This window comes from Grammomys surdaster, unplaced genomic scaffold (assembly GCF_004785775.1).
Source record: "Grammomys surdaster isolate TR1022 unplaced genomic scaffold, NIH_TR_1.0 125877, whole genome shotgun sequence".
Classification (NCBI taxonomy): domain Eukaryota; kingdom Metazoa; phylum Chordata; class Mammalia; order Rodentia; family Muridae; genus Grammomys; species Grammomys surdaster.
This window is the reverse complement of record NW_021620702.1, coordinates 2,111,136-2,131,721: the sequence shown is the minus strand read 5'-3', so window position 1 is coordinate 2,131,721 and position 20,586 is coordinate 2,111,136. Positions and strand designations below refer to the sequence as shown.

Here is a 20,586-nt window from a genome sequence, read left to right as displayed (position 1 = left end):
TTTTAAAGTATAGGTCTCTTCAGTGGTCTCTATATACATAGGCATTCATATTCAAGTACACAGCGAGCACATATACACCTGCACACACACAAGCATGCTGGTGTGCACACACACAACATAAAAATAGATAAAAAGACATGTAAGTTTTAAGCACACAGATATACAAGAGCTAATCTTACCAGCCCACAAAATACGATAACTGTCATATGAATAAATCTTGGATAAATAGGAATATTGTATGAAGAGAACCCACAGAGGAGAGACACCATAAATGCCACATGAACATCATGTGAGAATATCTTGTCCAGGGCACCAAACTACACTGGAGTGGGCCAGCTTGTCTGTACCTAGGTGGAAATGTCTCTGTCAACATTTTATTGTTGTACCAATCACGCATGTGACAGTTTAGCTACAAAGAGTACTTGTAAAACTTACATCATATTCTATATAATTTCTATTTCCCTTGCTGTCCTTGGAAGTAACACTATTGTGAATCTAAATGCTTAGGGACTAAAAATACACAATTCTGTCTAGAGTGTGAAGCAGCTGCTACAGTGACAGTTTTGAAATTTTGGTTTCTTTAAAAGCACATAGATACTATAAGATCGTGCCTTCATTTTAATTCCAGGTGTGAAGGTGTGGGGCTGCTTGGGTTTTCTGCAGCAGCTGATTATGATTTTCTCATGCTCTAGCAGAGGCATGGTTTTGCCAGCTACAAATAGTTTCTGAGATTCTGTAACATTTGGAATTCTGAGAACTTCCCAGAGGACATATAAATGCTAGGGCCCTGATACGGTGTGTGTTTTCAATTTGTTAGTATTCATGCTCAAAGAAAAACAAAAGGAAAGAAATTAGAGTCAGATCTCTAGCTCTCTCTCTTTCTCTCTATCCTTCTTTCTCTCTGATCTAGTGACAGGTATGAAACTGGGGGGGGGGGGTGAGAAAAAAAAAGAAGAATCCACTAAGTAGCAAATACTGGCTACAGGTTACTATGGACCGATATGAATAAAAGACCGAAACCAGTATTTTTACAACAGGATTTTAGAATAGGGATCACCAAAAAGCAAAACCAATGTGAAAGATAGTTGTACATTAAGATTCATTTTGTCCCACTGAAAGTATTTTCAAAGAACCAACAAAGTCAGTATTTACATATACTACAAAGAGATAACATATAAAATAAAATAGCAACCAAAATTTTAACAGACAGCCAGACAAAAAGCTTCTTTACACAGGATAAGAAAAACATTAAAAGTAGAAAATTTTATGCAAAGTTGGTTGAAGTATAAATTACCACAACCCCACGTATACACTTACTTTTAAGATATTAAAAGTGTGCATTTAATTAAACTAACAAATTTATAAATTAAAAGCATTTCATAGGATGTTTTGAGTAAAGAGTTACATAAAAAAATCAATACAACTTAAAGTTATATTGGCAAAAAGCCACCTCAACTGCTCTGGGAAGTTCCCGGGTAATGCACTTTCTCATTTGTACAAGGGTCCACTCTACTCTTGTAGACAGACAGACTCTACAGCAACCCAAAGAACAAAACACCAAAATCCTGAACAATCCAGACAAATTCAAGATAGCTCTGAGGCCTGCAGGGAGGCTAAGTAATAAAAGAAGTTCTGTCAGCTTCCCCTCGTCTGCCTTGACCCCTGACATCAGAACTGTCCCTTATCAAAGAAGCCCCCTTTCCCCTAACTTGGGCAGAAGATGTTTCAAAATATGAGCTCTCTGTTCTTGGGTATAAGAGGGCTTTGCTCTGCCTGTGTGGCAGGACCTAAAATTCTCTATTGTACGTGCCAGGCAGGAGTCTGTGAGAAGTGAGTTGCAGAAGTCTTCAGCAAGGAAGCATGGTTGCCAGACATCTTAACTGTAAACAATACTCTAATTCCACGTAGATAAGTTATATACGCGCCATCAGTCCATCCATCTGGGTAGGCCAGTCTCTGTTAGACTCATCCCCAAAGTTTACCTATTCAGCTTAACTTACTAGGCACCTGGGTGGCTCTCCAGGACACAGAAACTCTGTGCCCTAGCTTGTTATTCTGACTTTGGGCACCACAAGACCAGGTCTTAGAGGTAAAACTGAGATACTGCAGAATCATAAGATGTCTACTGCCTCTACCAAAAAAAAAAAAAAATGCTGCTTTTCAAGTATAGAGCAGACATATTGCTGATGATGTTGCTGCCTACTGTATACAGACCAGTAAATTACCCATACAGTTCTCCATTCGCCTGCCTCCTTGTCTATCCACATATAAACAAGTCTCGGTGAATAAATAAATATGCATATGTTTTATTAACATTTGGGGAGATACCCCCAAATAATCAGAACAGTAAAAGTATTTCTTTTGTGACTTGCTCGTGAACACCAATTAAGTTTAATTGTAATATGCCTACAAACTCAAGAACTCATTAAACCAATCCAATAAATTAGGAAAGGCATGAGAATGTTAACAGGCTGTGATTGCCAGCCCGCTGCGCTCAGCTGTGTCATGGCAGGTGGCACTAACTCTGTTGTATGTCAAATATCTATTTTGGTTGGGTTGCCTCTGCAGGTGCGCGCTAATGCAATTGTGTGCCGATATCTGTTCTAGGTAGATGTCCTTGCTGTAGAAACCCTGTAAACAGCACTTTCCTCTCTTCAGTTTAAGTATTGATGCCGTGGATTCTCGAAGCCTTTTCTGCCCAAACCGCCTACGTCTGTCTCTTGCCCACAAGTCAGGTTGCTTATTCAGGCAAACAACATTGGTACAGTCTGCAAACATCAACCCTCACGGTGAATTACCTCATTGAACCTTCCTAAGAGGTCTGGGAAGCGAGGTTTATAATCTATTACTTATGGATATGAAATTTAATTCATTTTAGAAAGGGCACTTGGTTCCTCAGGCTGGGTCATTTGTCCAATGACACAAGAACGAGGAGACACTGTCAGAATTTAAAGTAGTTCCTATTAATAACGGGCCCCTTCCCATCATGCTTTGATCCTGGTCAGAATTCTCTGAGAAGGGTATCACTGGGACATCTTAATTCTTCGGAATGGACTTTGTTAGGATTCTGCGACATACAACTGGGTTATGGAAAAAAATAAATAGAACAGACAACTCCTGGCAAAACCAAAGGTGTTTTCTCTCTGCCTGGCCACCATGACAGACTAGTTACCACCAGAGTCCTATTGAAAGCCACTGGAGAAGCCATTTGACTCTTGGTGACCCTCCCTTGCTCCAAACCGTTCTTAAAACTTGTGATTAAGCAAAGTCCTCAGCATGACAGCAAAGCAGGCACCCCAATGATCACTGCTGCTTTTAGAAGTATCTAATAGTAAATATGGAACAGGTCAGTGTGGACTTCTGCACCTAACCAGATGGCGAAGAAATAATGTTCTACTCAGGAAAAAGTGGGAAGTGTTTCTTCTATTCTTGAAAGAGTTTAATTTGAAATGATCCTCTAAAAAGTAAACTGCTTCTTTAAAAAAAAAATCCCATTTATTTTCAAACAAATGAAACATATTTGGAGTTTTTCCAAATAGGAAAGGAGAGAAAACCATAGACTAACGTTGGAAGCTGGCAGGCTTGTATGGCTGGCTAGAGAATATGGTAATCTTTGCTGTACATGCACTGCAAATTTGGCCTCAATTTTTAATTGAAAATTTAGTTATTAATATTCATTTCTCTTGATCTTATGTCTGATCGTTTTCTACTAAATAAAATAAAATCACATTCTCAGAGATTAGGGGAGGGGAAATCTTTTAGTAGAAGAATGCTTTTTTACTGGATGCCTTTAGTTTGTTTAATTCTTATAACAAAATACTGGAATAGGCTAACTTTATGAACAACAGAAACAACAAGAGTTTTATTTAAATGTGTTTATTTTTACTTTTGCAAGTTCAAGTGTATTATTGTACCATAATCAGCTAAATTCTGATGAGAAGCTCACTGTGAATGGTGGGTGTCCCAACACCAACAGCAAGTGCGGGAGAAGGAAGAGCACTTCTCCAAACAGGAAGTGGGGGCAATTCAGAGACTAAACTTGCTCTCTCTCTATCTGAAATCTTGGGATTCTGTGAATTAGTTCCCAAGGACAACTAGTTCAATGAATTAAGAACCTCCCATTATGCACCACCTCTTAAAGAACCCACGCTACCAAGACTCTCCTTCACATGACATGCAGGGAGACAAAGTCCATCTGAACAACATGAGTAGACTGCTTAACACGTCTCATATTCCTCTCAACTTGGAGTTTTAAAATATGGTGCCGAGGATAGAAAGGTCGAGAAAGTTAAAGAACACCCTTGCTCTTAGCCACATACAAATATTCACTTAGGAGCCAGCTAGATATTTTTTTTAAATGTAAAAATAAGTAAAGATATTGAAGACTCAGGCCATGCAAACACTAATGACCTCCTACTTCTGTGGGTGAGGTATGTGATCCCAGAATGCAGCATTAATAAACTGGGAATGCCCTTTATACCCTCCTCTGTGTCCCATTGGTCCCAAGCAACCAAGTAGCAATTCCTGATTGGCTTCCATTGGCTGCCTCACCAGTCTTTAGGCTCTCCTGCAGGTTGCAGATTGGACCGCGTGTGGAAGTCGCCTCTGCGCCTTCGTGGCCCCACTCAGCTGTTAACTGACATTTATGAGGAAGCTGTCACCAGCTTGCCATTCCTCTTACACTAAGCCTATCATTCACAGTGCAAACCATCAATTCTCCGTATCAAAGGCTTTACTCTCTAGAGTACCCACTTGCACGTGTTAGTACATCCTCTAGAGTATCCAGTGGTGTGTGTTCATATACTCTGACGATCTTAACAATGTGTTTATCCTAACAGCTTTATCTGCTATGTCAGAGAAAGTTCGATAGGCTGCTGGCCAGTGCACCTAAAATGAAACACACCAATTCCGGGAGCATCTTTTCTGTGTCAGAGAGACTTTCAACAACAACTTCTTTCAGAGAGGGTTATAATAAACCATGAGATGTGAGGGAAGGAGGGCCCATCCAAATCTATCAGGTAATCAGTCTGTGCTGACCTGGCAGATGTTAGAATACCTTTAAAATATCTGGCTGAGTGCGTGTCCTGCTTTTCTAGACACCGTTCGTGTAGCTCAGTGTTAGCAAAAGTGATGCTGAAGAATGTGTTAAGCCGGATGCATCCATTGTTGTGAACAGTTCCTACATTAGAGACAGGCAGCCTCCGGGTGCTGCACCCTATCTGAGGGGGAATCAGATGCACCTGGCAAGGTAAGACTCTGGATTGCAGAGTTTCTTCTCGATGCTTATGGTCTTGCTAGGTTATCGTTACACACCAGCAGCAACTGAGCCACACTTAGGAAGCCTGGACAGCTTCACAGTATTTCATGAAATAAAGACTTTAATGAATTGATCCACATAGATAAACTGAAAATGTGAATGTTCTTAAGTGTGGGTCATATTTCCGATTCTACATAAAATTGACTTAACTATTTTTTTATCTGAATCATGAACACAGGCGTTCTCTGTTGATTGACTCTATAAATCACCTCAGAAAGAAGAACTTAGCTATTTCTACGTGTTAACCAGAGTTCATGGACGGGGATTTAGATCGTGCTGTTTAAAACTTCCAAAGACAACGGAGTTATAGGTGAACTTTGGGAACCAACGGTAAAACTTTATTCGTGTATCTGTATTTAGCGGAGACTTCTGATATGTCAGGCACGACGTTAGGGTGCTACATAGCAATTGTAAAGACAGTAAACCAGTCTCGTGTTCCAGTGTTGAAGCCAGCAAACAATCTAAATAAGCAAACAAAATGAGTAGGTTGTTAGAGCGGTGCGTGGCACGGGAAGGGGGAGGGGATACTGAAATGAGGAGTGGCCAATAGGAAGTCCAATTTCTATGAGATGGTTGGGGTGGGGGGCAGGGAGGCTCAGCATTATTGTAAGGTAAGAAGAGGAGCTGTGCAGGAAAAAAAAAAGAAGAACCCGATGCCCAAAGGGAAATGCCAGTACACAGTTCTAGCAGTTCAAAGATGTGTTTCTTCACCTATCAGTAAGGTCCATGAACATGGTTTACCATCCATGCAGAGAGGCATCGTAGGAAGGAACCGGAAGCTCAGTCATGGAGGCAGTTATAGGGACAAAGGTGTTACTGTCCACCTCTCTGTTTTGTTTTGTTCTAACCAAAGAGAAATCACAGCTGGGTGAGGATAGGCAGCAGCGTTAGTATTCTTTAGCATTTGGAAGAAGCGATGAGCGGCTGCAGAGGCTGGGCAGCGGCAGCAGGTTCCAGCAGAAAGCATTACCAACAGGTACTGGGACCCTCAGTCCTTCTCTTATAAAAACAGAGCACTAATGAAGGCCTAGGAGTTTGGATCTCTGGTCCGTGAAGGCAGCCATTGTTAGAGTACCAGGCTTCGGTACTGGGTAAGTGAAGACGCACAATCCTAGGCAGATGTTCCTTCCAGTGACTCTCAAATGCACGAAGCATATAAAGGACACAATCCTAGAGATACCGCAAAAGTACCACACGTTTTTTTGAGTTTTGTTAAATATCAGGATATTTTAATTCATGTAAAGAAAAAATAATATAAGGACAAGTCACCCTACATACCCTATTTTCCGTTAAGCTCTCTAACAGTAAGTACCATAATGTTTGGAGTGAGATGCTGTCCAAGGACCAACACTTCTTTTTTTTTTTCATTTTTTTTGAACATGAAATGCTTTTTTATAGCATGTTTTACAAGGGGAGGGGGTAAGAGGGGTCAGGTGGTGGAAAAGTACAGAATCTTCTTGGCCTGTGCCTTGAAACATGTCATGGTCTATTCGGTACACTGCCTTGAATTATGATCTATCTGCTATTCTTCAGAAAATATGGTACACTGCTTGAGTTACGGTCTCCCTGCTATTCTTCAGAAGATATGGTACACTGCTTTGAGTCTATCTGCAGTTGCCAAGCAGGATCTTGCAGTTGCCAAGCTTCAGAGGACATTGTGCAGGTGGGGAAAGGTAGGGGGTGAGGGTAAGGGCGAGGGTCCTGGCTTCTGGCATCTCCCCCTTCTCTGTTTAGTTAGAGAAGGCATCTTATGATCAATCCCAACTATGTGAGTTTTGAATTTGGATGTCTAATTATGGGGGGTCTTAGACAAGTTCACAACCCCAAAACATTGATGTGAGACGAGTCACATCGATGGTCGGAGGCTTTAGGCTGTCGACGATGGGCAATGTCAAGGGACCCCGAGGTGGGTGAAAGGAGGGTGAGAGCCCTGTCTTAGGCCATGTAGGCTGCACCCACTCCCAGCACCACGCACTCCTTTTCGGCTGCATTGGGTGGGCCCCTGGGAAGTGGACCTACAATAATCCCATCATTGGGCTACCTCACAGCCATCCTAGTCCCTTGTAAATGTTCAAGTTACCAACCATTTGTCAGTTTGGGGTGTAATATTGTCATAAAGGAAGGCTCCCCAATGTTAGCGGCCATATCAAGGGCGGCCTTGGTTTAGGAAAAAGCCAATTTTTGTTGGGGTGATCAAGAGGCCAAGCTCTCTAGCGAGAGAAACGGGGGCAAAGCCAGGCATACCAGGAACCCTTCTGGAGGGCGTGGAAGTCTAGGGGTCGACCGTAGGGGGAGGCAGGGGAGTTGGCAGCTGTGTCAGTCTCCTGCAGAGTCACTTCTGGATCCTCTTCAATTTCAATCCTCTTCAGTAAGAAACTGAGATGGTTTGTTGTACATATTCACTTCCATAGCTTCTCACGGCAGTCACCATTGATAATTAGAGGATTTATAAATAATTTGCATCATAAATACTTTGGTGAAGTCTATATTCACTATTGAAAATAAAATCATGTTTTATTGACTTCAGATCAATAGGCTATAATCTTATTATCAAAATTTTCTATCATTCAAAAATAGGGAAAGGGGCTGGAGAGATGACTCAACGGTTAAGAGCACTGGCTGTTCTTCCAGAGGATAGAGGTTCAATTCCCAGCACCCACATGGCAGCTCGAAACACTCTCTAAGGGATCTGACATCCACTTCCGGCCTCTGGGGGCTCCTGCATATGCATGTGTGAGCATGCATACACTGAGACACAAAAACAGGACAAACGGCTCAATGAGTTTTCATGTGCCTATTATCTAGTTTCAATAACTAATTATACCTGACTATTTATTCTACCCTGGATTGTTTTTAGTCTCTTGAATATTTTAAAAGAAATCCTAGACATCACATGACTATCATGATCCATAAGCATTTCCACACAAGCACTAAATCATCAGTTTCTATATACTGCATGCTTACACTGGTGAGGACTCCTCATCTTAGCTATACCTGAAGAAGTGTATTGGGTTAATTGAATAGTGCATGGCATGCTTCTAGCTTTTACTATAAACACAGATAGAGAAATTGAAAGTAGAAACCTCAGTGTGTGTGTGTGTGTGTGTGTGTGTGTGTGTGTGTGTGTGTTTTACAACAACGTCAGAAGTCACATAAAATCATTTCTACAGCATTACCCATACCTTCCTGTGGTAAGGGTTACATTGGTATGTTACAGATAGGGTTACTCAGGGATATGACTACTCAGAAGTAAAGATCACTGAAGGAAATATTTGTAAATATTTTTGAGATTATAATTATAACATTTTCCCGTTCCCTTGCTTCCACCTCTACTCTCTCATGTATCTCCTACCATTTTGTCTGTTGAAAATTCATGGTCTCCTTTTTACTTTAGTAGCTAATAGGTGCAGGTATGCATGTATACTTTACACGCTATATAGCTAATTTCACAGTATATGGTGCTGCAAGCCTGCAATCTCAGCACGGCGGAGAGGAAACAGGAGGACACACACATACAACGTACATAAACTAGCATATACAGAAAACTAGCACAGATACATGAGCACACATACGAAGAAGATAAAATGTTAAAATTGTTACTGATGTACTATCTCTGTAATTATACATGAATTAATAAAGCTTTCATATAACCAGGTGTGTACGTGGGTCCAGATTTCTTAGCTGACCCATCGCTGTTTGGCATTGACTATACTCTGAATTACAAGAAGCTCATACACTAGAATTAGGTGAAAGGAATCTGAAGTCTCTGCTTGTCTCTCTGGGTTTTTGGTTTTTTTTTTTTTTTTTTTTGTCATGAAAGTCACTAGTTTTAGGAAAGTAAACAACACTTTCCACAGTTTTCCTCTTCTCGTCCCTGTCAATTACGACCCTGAACCTAAAGTGTTTCTCTGCATTTGCATTTTTTCTCACCTCGGAGTTAGAATTAGATTTGGATTCTGTTTCAAGTTCAGATTCTCAGCAAATGATTTCATCCACATCTCCTGTCCCTGCAGAAATTCAGTTTCTGGTTGCCTTGGATGGTAATCAGCAACACTTGGCAGGACCTGCCTCTCATTTCACGGGACTCCAAAATCTGCATATTGTAATTTCTGTAATTCTTAACTTGATACTTGAAACTTGTCAATTAACTCGAACTTCATCTTATCAATTATTTACTCGAAGAGAGAGTATGTTCATTAGAATATGAGAAAGTATTAAATTCATCCTTCACCAGAATTCAGACACTCTTCCTGAGCATCCTGTACAAAGACTGATATGAGAGATTATTTTTATTTTCAGTGTAAGACATTCTCCTGCATTTTGAGTACCTTTGCTGTGTTTTTAAATTACTTTCTTTTTCTAACATTATTAATTTGGTCTTTATGAATTTTGCTCATGTGTTTTGGTGATATCCAGCCCCAGTCTCTACCTGTTCCCCTGAACCCCCTAACATGTCATGCCTTCCCAACCCCCCTAACATGTCATGCCTTCCCACCCCACTCCCCTTAACATGTTACACCCTCCTAGTTTTATGTCCTTCTTTTTTACAACTCTCTGAAACCAGCTACTGCTGAGTGTGTGCTCACAGGTTCAGGGACATCCACTGGAACATGGGTCATCTACCAATGGCCACACCGTAAAGAAAACGAGCCTCTCTACCAGTGGTCATTTGCAAGTATCATCTCGGCATCTCATTTATGGGTGGGACTTTGTGAATTCATCACTGGTGGGATTTTAACTGACTTGAACTTGTGCAGGAAACCACAGCTACTGTGAGTCCACAAGTACAGTAGCCATGTTGTATGCAGAAGATGACATTCTACAGCATTAAGCTCCATTCTCTGGCTGTAACTTCTTTCCAAACCCTTTCCATGACATTCTCTAGGCTATGAGGATGGAAGGCTGACATAGCTGTCCCATTTAAGACTTGAGCACTTGTAGTCCTTTGTTCCCAACACTTTGTTTAGTCATGAGTCTCAGCAATGACCAACAACCATTGCCAGAAGAAGCTTATTTGACCAATAAACGCAGCATAACTCTATTGGTATAAATTTAAATATTTAGAAGGTAGTTTGATACAGGCATCTATCAACAGAACAGTAAGTTACTCCCAACATCAGGGTTTCCCTTGAGACTTCGCTAGCCATGACCTTTTCACCTGTTTAACAGCACCAGGCTCTTGAGAAACACATCTCAATGCCAATCACAATGTAGTTGGTTTCTCCTACAACAGTCCTGTCACTACCGCATGAGTGGGCACATCTCGGTTGGCATGTCAGTACTGTGGCATGCAGGGGTCAGTGTTAGGTAAGACCATTGATATCGTCTCTCCTCCAAGAGCCTGTGTGGTGGGGCCTGTCCGTGCCTTTTGGGGTTCTGACCAAGTTGGAACACAGAGTTGGGCAGAGGCCAAAAGGCTGAGGATCGATCTCTGACCTTATAACTGTCTCTAACTGTACTGGATGCTAGAAGCTGATGGCTTCTGGAAACTTAACACTCTCTTGCTTATTCTGTTGAACCAGCTGAAAACCACCACTGGTTTCTTTTTTCCACCCTTCTATGTTTTAATAAGCGCTGTATCTTTATTTTATAACTCTCTGTATTTTATTACTTTACAACTCTCAGTGCTTTAGTAAGCACTGTATATTTAACTCTTTCTTGCTGTTTTGTGTTTTAGTAAATGCTGAAAACTTAACTCTACATTACTATTCTGTGCTTAAATAAGTGCTGGGAACTTAACTGTCTTATTATTTGTGCTTAAATAAGTGCTAATTTCTGGTGAATTACCACATGCTGTTTGGCAGCTGGGAATTAAGTAAAAGGATTTATTGGTAGAATTTCTTTCTCTGGAGAGTCAGTCAGGAGCCTCCCTTCCTCTTTCCTCACTAGCAAGATAGGATGGAGGCCTTAGCTCCTTTTGCACCAGAGAGAAAAGAAAGTTGAACCAGAGAGAAAGGAAAGAAAGAGGTCACTCACACAGATGACACACACTGTGTGAAGCAGAAAACGGCTGTCCTGTCTATCTTTTATTGCTTTCAGCCTCTCTCTATGTAAGAAAGAATTACCTCATAAAATGGTATATAAAAGGGGAGTAACAGGAGGATACTAATAAAGAGTTCAAAGCTGTGTTTCATTCTGTAAGCTCATTATAAGTTCAAAGCAACAGTTTCACGTGACCTTTCTTTATCCTTTATTGTAGTGCACACCTGTGACTTCATCCTTGGATCTGACCTGGAATGAATGCTTTTCCTTGTTCACAAATTTGCCCCAAGCCTATTTTTCTTCTTAGTGTAATTGTGAAAGTTCATTGTATTCCTTATTATGCAGCCTTTCCTTACTAGCCTGTGAGGAATGGGCACATTCTATATTTGATTTTAACTTTATTATATCTTTCTGGAAAAACAACTCAAACCATCTCTTAAAACTTTTTCCAAAAATTACTTGAATCAAATCAGGAATTATACAGCATCATTAATCCACCTAAACAGTATTAACTCATGAAAGTTCATCTTTGTGCTGATCTGCAGAAAATCTGATCAATAGCATGAGTTAATGCCCAGGAACCCTTGTGCTATGTAATAGTGATATAAAATCCATATCAGCTGCAAGAGGCAGTCCTGAGATGAAGTTTCTTGGGACCTGCCTCTCAGAGCTCACCCATCACAAGCCATGCAAAGATGGTGGGCCACGTCCAGGAAAGCCCCCTCTAGCCTTAGCCTCTCCTAGATGGCTCCTGACAGCTGCACAGCACTTTACAGCACTAAAAACTAGTCAGCAGGGATCATGTTTCCCAGTTAGTCCCAGGTTCACTTCTCTGTAGTCTACGACAAGTCTGTGGTATCTTCAGAAATCAGGACTTACTATGGTGTAACCAAGACCAATGGCAGTAGCCTGAGTTTTGTTTTGGGAGGATCTCTGAGCCTCCCTGACTAATAACTCAAATAGAAGAATCTCCTGCCTCACAGTGTCCTGCTGTGTCCTGAGAGCATTATTGTCTACCTATGCATAGAAGCTTTGTTAAAATGAACTTTAAGTTCGTTTACAAAATATCGTGTTTCTATTAGGATGCACGCATCCTTAGTTTTGATTAATATATCCCTCACTCCCTCCTCTCTCCAAACACCCTGACGTCATCTCCACGCAAACCTTTAATAGTTAATATCCCCCTTCTCTTATTTCACGTTGTATGTATTCTACTATCACTTCCAAATATATTTTTAATTGTATCATAAGAAAAAAAAAACATTTCCTTATGGATTGTATTCCCTTCAGTCCAGTCAGGGCTGTTCCCCACCATTTTAGTCCTGCCTTCCATACTTAAATCTTTCCAGTATCGCTACCTCTATAGTTGTTGGTATCCAGAACCAGCTTGGCAAATAGGCTCCAAACCCAGGAACGTCACACATAGGTGACATCTGTTGCCATGACAACCTTGCATACCTTCTCAGAGCGCACTTCTCACACTCACCTGCAAACAGCCTACCTCACAGCCTAGATAAAAGGCAAACTTTTCCCTACCTTCTATCCTTTTCCCCCAGTCTTTTCTCTTTCTCTCCTCTTTGTCCCCGTTCTTTCTAGAACCTCTGCCAGGTGGAACTGCTTTGGCCCGGTGTGGTCTATTGAGCCTCCATCCCAACACAACAGTGGTGCGTGAACCCGAGTCAACTCTTTGGAAGGCAGTTATGCTCATCACTACCCCTGCTTTAACTGTTCTCACTCTCGATGGCCCCCTTTCGATTTCCAGGCTTCCATGCGTGTTCCACGTTAAATATGGAAAGCCAAAGATTTGCAGCTAGGATTTGCGTCTAACAGAGGATTAGCAAATCGACTTCTTGTATTTTCTTGCGGGTGTTCAGATTATCCCACCTCTGGTAACTCAAAGCCCTTTAACTCTGTCCCTATGCTTTTGTGACTCCGCTAGTCTTGGTTGCCTGCTCTCCTTCTAGTGTAACAGTATTCCCATGTTGCTGCCGTGAGTGCATATCTCCCAGGTCTCTGGTTTACCTTATGGACGATGCTGTTAACGACATCCTATAAACTGCGGCTGCTCGTTGCTATAGAGTTAGCCGTTCTTTCCGGGGGAGGGGCTAAACAGTGAGAGATCCAAGTATTGTCCCAGAAAAAGTAGACCAAGAGCTTATGTGGTTACCTAAATTTTAACTTAATATTCTAAGGATTTTACTTAAACCTCTTTAAATCTATTTTTAAACTCATGTACCCGAAGATCTTGATTCTAAGTACAGTAGCTGACTATGAATTCTGTGGACAAGAGTATATCACTATTGTATATTATATATACATAAATATATTTTCAAGACTGTAGCGTCAAAAATTAAAGCAATAGAATTATTGAGAGCAGTATCAAGTATCAAGTGAGTGGATCTCACTGAAGGTTTTTTTTTTTTAGTTCTTAGAATATATATCCTAGATTACATAGTCAAGCAGTTACATTAAAATGACAAATCTGTAATACATAGTCATATTAATTTTAATTTTGGTTTAATCCTAAATATTGTTCTTATAAATTTGTCTTATAATTGTACAATAGTTATGGGATTCAAATGTAAATTCAGAGAAATTACAGAGCTGTTACCTGATATCCACTGTGTGTGTGTGTGTCTGTTTGTGCACATTCTTTACCTTCCCCCACCCTTCCTCCAACAACTCCTAGTTCCTACCCCATTTTCCTTCCTTTCTGGTTTGTCTTAAGTAGTCTATCTTGCAGCTGAGATAACTCAGTAATGGAGCATTGTCTCATATCTACAAGGCCCTGGGTTCAGTACCTAGTCCTCCAAAATGAAACTGACTATCCTCAAATAGACTCCTGTGTTCTGTGTTAGCTTTCAAAAGTAACTTAGTCACAACTAGCAATTACTATTGTTAGCATTCTGTCTAAACTCCACCTCCACAGTTATCTGGCAATAGCCAGGTATGCTCTTCCCCACAGTTACCTGGCAATAGCCAGGTAGGCCTGCCCACTATAAAAGGGGCTGCCTGCCCCCTCCTCACTCTCTTGATCCCTTGATCCCTCACCTGCAGGTTCTCTCTGCCTCTTGCCCCTCCCTCCTTCCCTTCCCCCTCCCTCCACGTGGTTTCTCTCTCTCCTCCTCCTTCTCTCTCTCTCTCTTTCTCTCTCTTTCCCCCTCTCTCTCTCTCCCTCCCCCCTCTCTCTTTCCCCCCACCATCTTCTTCCGCTTCTCTCCCCACCTTTGCCCTCTGCCCTGAATAGACCCCCTCCCCTCGTGGAACCTTCTGATCTGGTGTTGTCTGTTTAAGCTGCACACAGAAATCTTTCAACTATTTTCCTTAAATATCTAATATTTGCTTCCTTATGTGAGCCCACTCAGGATAGTGTCTGCTTCAGTCAGTGAAGTATCCACAGTTGTCAGTGGAAATCCCAGCACTTGGTAAAACATCAGGAAATAAGAAGTTAAAATTCTTATACTATCTAAGCATTATGAAGTAATTAGTAATTGCAATCGTTTCAGCTTAGGAATGTAAAAAAAAAAAAAAGTATGCAAACCGGCTCACATTTTAAAATGCAAAAGGCTTGAAGAATCCATTTGGTCTAAGTCACCATTGTATCTTCAGACGCATCCTGACTTCCACCCTAACCCAGATAAAACTCATTCTACATGGAGTAAACAAATCTGGGTCTCCTGGATTGTTTAAATTTAGTCTCTTTCTGTGTGTTAACAGACAAGACAAAGGTCAATGCGCAAATAAAACACAACTTGAGATGAAGCTTCCAGGTGCTAAAATGCTCCTCCAACGTTTCAACCAAATCTCTTGAATTTCATAAAGTCACTCTGAAAAAGATTACTACAAGCAGAGTGGAAGAAGCATCCATGGAAATGAAGAGAGTCAGTGCTTGAGGGACAGCAGGAAGCATCGTGGATACTGTCTCCAAGAGGACTCGCCAGTGTATTCCCTTTAATGTCAGAGACCACAGATAAATTCAACTGCCTTTAATTAAGATCTCCCTAGGCTTAACAACAGGAGACGCTTCCTAGCCTTTTCTGCCCACGGATAAGTAATTTGCCAAGCAGGGTAAGTGTGAAAGATAGCAGATCCCCAGGCTACCTATATAATCCCTAGAAGTAATTAGTGAAAGATTATAACCTAGTATTCTGCTCACAACAAAAGGCGTCATTATCACAGCCATGACCTAGAGATATATTTATGTGACACCACTGAAAAGTCATTTAATTAGATGCTCACACACAGAAAAAAGATAAAGAAACAGCCTTGGTTTGACCATGTAGAGGGGAGATGGGATAGAGGGTGTCGGGGGGGGGGGGGGGGGCCGGGGAAAAGGGATAACATCTGAAATGTAAATAAATAAAATATCTAATAAAAAAATAAAACCACCATGATAGTGCCTATGATGGTAATACTTAAATGCAGTGATTTTTAACACTCAGGTTTGCTTGCTACACTTGATATCAGTAAAGTTGTTTTTTAAAGTAACACTTTTATAAAAAACAAAGAAACTAAAGTATCCTATTTGTTCTGTTTTCGATACAAAATCACATGGGTCCCCATGATGCTGAGAAAGGCAACTTTGTATAGGAAGTTGGAATTCTTAATCTACTTTGAAGTCCAGGGTAAAAAAGACCTTTCAGGAATAGTCCACGATCCATTATTTAACTCCACACTTAGTTCTGTAAGTTGACCAAAGAAACTTACAAAATAGAGTTTATATGACCTCATGAGTCCAGAGGGACCATCTGTCATGGCAGGAACCATAATGGTATGTAGCAGACATGACTGCCATCTGTCATGGCAGGAGCCATAACGGTATGTAGCAGACATGATTGCAAGGGGCGGGAGGCTGAGACTTCACATCCTCAACTGCAAACATTAAGCAGAGAAAGAGAGAGAATAGTGAGGTGGGTGAGGTGATATATTCTCAAAGTCCTCCCCTGCCGACATACTTCTTACAGAAAGGCTGCGCCTAAACCTGTCCAATCAGAGCCACCAATAGGGAGTGAAATGGTCAAATGCTCAAGCCTATGGAAGACAGTTCTCATCTCCATCACACCAGCCAGCTTCTCACGCCCTCTTTCTTACTTGTCCTTGTCCCTTTCCCTAGTACATCTCCCTCCAGCTTTGAGTCTTTTATTTTTTTTCAACCATTAAGACCAATTCATCCTTCTCATCTGTGCTTGACTGTGAGATCACCCATTAGGACAATCCGTGGCCATTCCCCTACAGCAAAGAGAATGCTTTCCTTTCTAGCAGTCACCTGCCAATAGTTCCTCATCTATGAGTGGAGCCGTGGAACCCTTCCTCCTGTACACTAGAACTTTTAATCTTAGTGGCTGTCTTGTGTGGGTAGCCACCGTTGCTGAGTCCATGTGGACAACAGTTATATCAGGTCACTTTATGCTTACTGAGAGGACAATCACATAGAGGCGACTACAATTCTAAACATGCATAATAAACACAATTGCATCCAGTTCCATAAAACAAATAACCATAGATTGAGCCCAACAACAGTAACGGTGAATGACTTCAGTACGCCCAGTCTCAAACGATCTTTGAATAGATGCTTAACTTCATAGTTAGTTATTTTAGAACTATTTCAAGAATCTGAGAATTGTTATGCCTGTGCCTGTAACAACTCATGATCCTTGAGTTACTTTGCAGTGTGAATACTAAGAAGGTGCAGGATTTGGGGACAGGCTGTCTAGGTAAGAGCCACAGATATATAGGAACTATTCATTCTTGGGTAGATTGCTTGATAAGTTTGTACCCCAAAATAGAAGTTGATAATAGCTCTTACTACATATGCTTGTTATGAGAACCGGATGGGTGGCTAAGAAAAGCTGCTTAAAGCACTGTTTTGACACTGTAGTCACTGATAAGCCTTAATATTATTATGTGTTGATGTCATCAAGAAGCTCACCATTGCACTCATGACTTTGCTGAGTCAAGCATTCATGTGTCTTTATCAAAAATGGAAGATTAAAAAAGACTACAAGATTTTACACTAGACTAGAAGATTCAAACACGAGACAATGAATGTCTTTCCTAGGTTAGAATGATTTATATTCTATAAAAAAAAATACCACTTAGGAATATTTCATATTTATATTTCTCCTCATCCCTAAATTTAAGAGTGACTCTGTTGAGGGTATTTCTCTTCTCATAAATAGCTTTATATTCTTTCGTCTTTATAGGGAATTTCATGTACATCTCTAAGAAGAGGGATGATTTATCACTTTTTTTTTGTTCTCCTTAAATGGCTGAATTAACTCAAAACAATGCCATCTCAAATTAGATTGGCTAATTTGTTTTCCTCGTTCTCAAAACTCCAGCTCAACTCCACCTGCTTGCACTTGGTTTTTGTTCCCTTGATAGGCTTATCCCCCAACATGCGGTGTTTCCTTGAAGCTTGATTGCAGTGTGTCAAAACCGCTGGGCTCTAATCATGAGCCGCTTTTCAAAGATTCAATTGCTTCCCCATAGCTGAATACCTCCATCCATCTACAGACTGTTACTGTCAGAATCCCGCTGCCTCCTCCTGTGAGGAGTTCCCAAGCTCTTTTTCCTTTAGCAGCTTAATGAGCACTTTGAGTTGTGACTACTGTTTACCCTGGGAGGCCAGGGCCACAAATCCCTCCTAGTCACCATCTCCTTCCCCCAAATTAGAGAGAGGAGGAGAAAGTTTCCTCTTCTCTTGAGTCATTCTTTCTCCTGGCAGATCAAACAAATTCTCTTGGCCCCTGGAAACTAGCTATTATGAATCCTGCGTCTCTGCCTCCTGTACAGAACCAAATGTAATTTTTGCGGAGGCCTGTTGTGACAGCTGATCTGTCACCTGCCAAAATGACCAGAATGGGAAAAGCCTCCCAGGACTACAGAGTAGGAAAAATGCATTGAGGGTACAAAACCATTTACATGTGCACTTCCATCTCCAAGATTTTGGGCTTCCTGGTTATTTGCCTTTACTCACCAAAGACAAACAGGGATATTAAGTTGTTGAAGTAATTAATTAAAATCGGCCTCTGGTCAGCTGACTATCTAAGCAGCAGCGTCTCTGCCTAGCTTAGCCGCCATGTTTCTCGGCCGGAGGCCACGTGTGTGCAGCAGCTAGAATCAGCTAGCCAGAAACACCAGCCCTGCCACCCAGGAGACACCAGCATGGGAGATGACCTGCCAATCTTCCACGCTGTCTCTACAATGCTGGGCGTTGCCCAGACCACCCGCCATCCATGTGAGTCTCTAATGCTTAAAGATTAATCAAAGGCTTATATATTTGGTAATGATCAATAACAAGATGCCCATACAATCAAAAGTGTAACTCAAAACCCAACCTAGATATACCAACTACCTTTGACTGCTACAGACACGTGAACATCTGCCTCCATCATTCCTACATCTCTCGTTCTCCTCTCCTGTCTCCTAGGCCCTCCTCTTCCTTCTCCTCTTCCTTTTCCTACTCCTCCTCTTCCTCTCCTTGCTCCTCCCACCTTAGCTCCTCCTACTTTAAGTTACATTTTCTCTGTTACAACTCACAAGATTCTGGCCATCTGTGGTATTGGCTATGTCAGAACCCACTTTCTCTCATAGCCATCCCCACTTCTGTAAGCTTCTTTGGGGAGGTGGAATCAGTGTTTCTAGTGTACATTACATTGTTGCTTTTTAGAATCCATATGTAGCATCACAACTATCCAACTTGCATGAGCAGAGGGGTCAAGTCTCATGAGGCTTGTCATTGTATTATTTCGATTTCTGCAACACCACCTCCATTGAACACTGTGGTAGAATGGGCAAATCTTAAGTTTGTTAGCCACTGCTAACAATGGATAGAAAGTGTTAAAAGTGACAGAATTAGTTCCTGGAACTAAATAGTGGTAGAATAGAACACAGTACAATATCCAATAACTGGTGAGCAATTTCTGTATTTAAGTCATTAAGGTAATGGATGTTGTATCCCTAATATTTAACAGGCTTATTTTTTATTATTACTTTTAATTTTTTACAGTCCAGTTGTTGCCTCCTCCCAGTCTGCCCTCCCACAGTTCCTCATCCCATTCCTCCTCCCGCTGTCTCCAAAAGGACATTCCCCTCCCCCTCCTTTCACCAGGCTCCTCCCCTCCCTGGGGCCTCAAGCCTCTTGAGGGTTAAGTGTGTCTTCTCCCTCTGAGGACAGACGAGGCAGTCAGTCCTCTGCTGCATATGTGTTGGGGTATGACCAGCTCGTGTTTGCTGCCTGGTTGGTGGCTCATTGTTTGAAACATCTCAAGGGTTCAGGTTAGTTGAGACTTCTGATCTTATTTTTAAAATGAAAAATGGCTCTCACAGCCATTGCAGCACATTGAGCTCCACAGAGACAGCGCCGGAGCAAGCGAGAGCCGGACAGGCACTGGGCGACTCTGTGCCTCGCGGAGGAAAATCAACTAAACATGGGCAAAGGAGATCCTAAGAAGCTGAGAGGCAAAATGTCCTCACATGCATTCTTTGTGCAAACCTGCCGGGAGGAGCACAAGAAGAAGCACCCAGATGCTTCTGTCAACTTCTCAGAGTTCTCCAAGAAGTGCTCAGAGAGGTGGAAGAATATGTCTGCTAAAGAAAAGGGGAAATTTGAAGATACGGCAAAGGCTGACAAGGCTCACTGTGAAAGAGAAATGAAAGCCTACATCCCTCCGAAAGGGGAGACCAAAAAGAAGTTCAAGGATCCCAATGCACCCAAGAGGCCTCCTTCGGCCTTCTTCTTGTTCTGTTCTGAGTACTGCCCAAAAATCAAAGGCGAACATCCTGGCTTATCCATTGGTGATGTTGCAAAGAAGCTAGGAGAGATGTGGAACAACACTGCAGCTGATGACAAGCAGCCCTACGAGAAGAAGGCTGCCAAGCTGAAGGAGAAGTATGAGAAGGATATTGCTGCCTACAGAGCTAAAGGAAAACCTGATGCAGCAAAAAAGGGGGTAGTCAAGGCTGAAAACAGCAAGAAAAAGAAGGAAGAGGAAGATGATGAGGAAGATGAAGAAGATGAGGAAGAGGAGGAAGAAGAGGAAGACGAAGATGAAGAAGAAGATGATGATGAATAAGTTGGTTCTAGCGCAGTTTTTTTCTTGTCTATAAAGCATTTAACCCCCCTGGACACAACTCACTCATTTTAAAGAAAAAAATTGAAATGTAAGGCTGTGTAAGATTTGTTTTTAAACTGTACAGTGTCTTTTTTTGTATAGTTAACACACTACCGAATGTGTCTTTAGATAGCCCTGTCCTGGTGGTATTTTCAATAGCCACTAACCTTG

The 20,586-nt window shown here is 41.5% G+C and overlaps 1 pseudogene across 1 annotated transcript; it reads left to right on the top strand.

The window, feature by feature from the left end:
• The first annotated feature begins 19,626 nt into the window (after positions 1-19,626).
• LOC114608189 lies at positions 19,627-20,580 on the top strand (annotated as a pseudogene). Its single transcript, XR_003709315.1, has one exon. The product of XR_003709315.1 is annotated as a high mobility group protein B1 pseudogene (transcript).
• Positions 20,581-20,586: the final 6 nt, after the last annotated feature.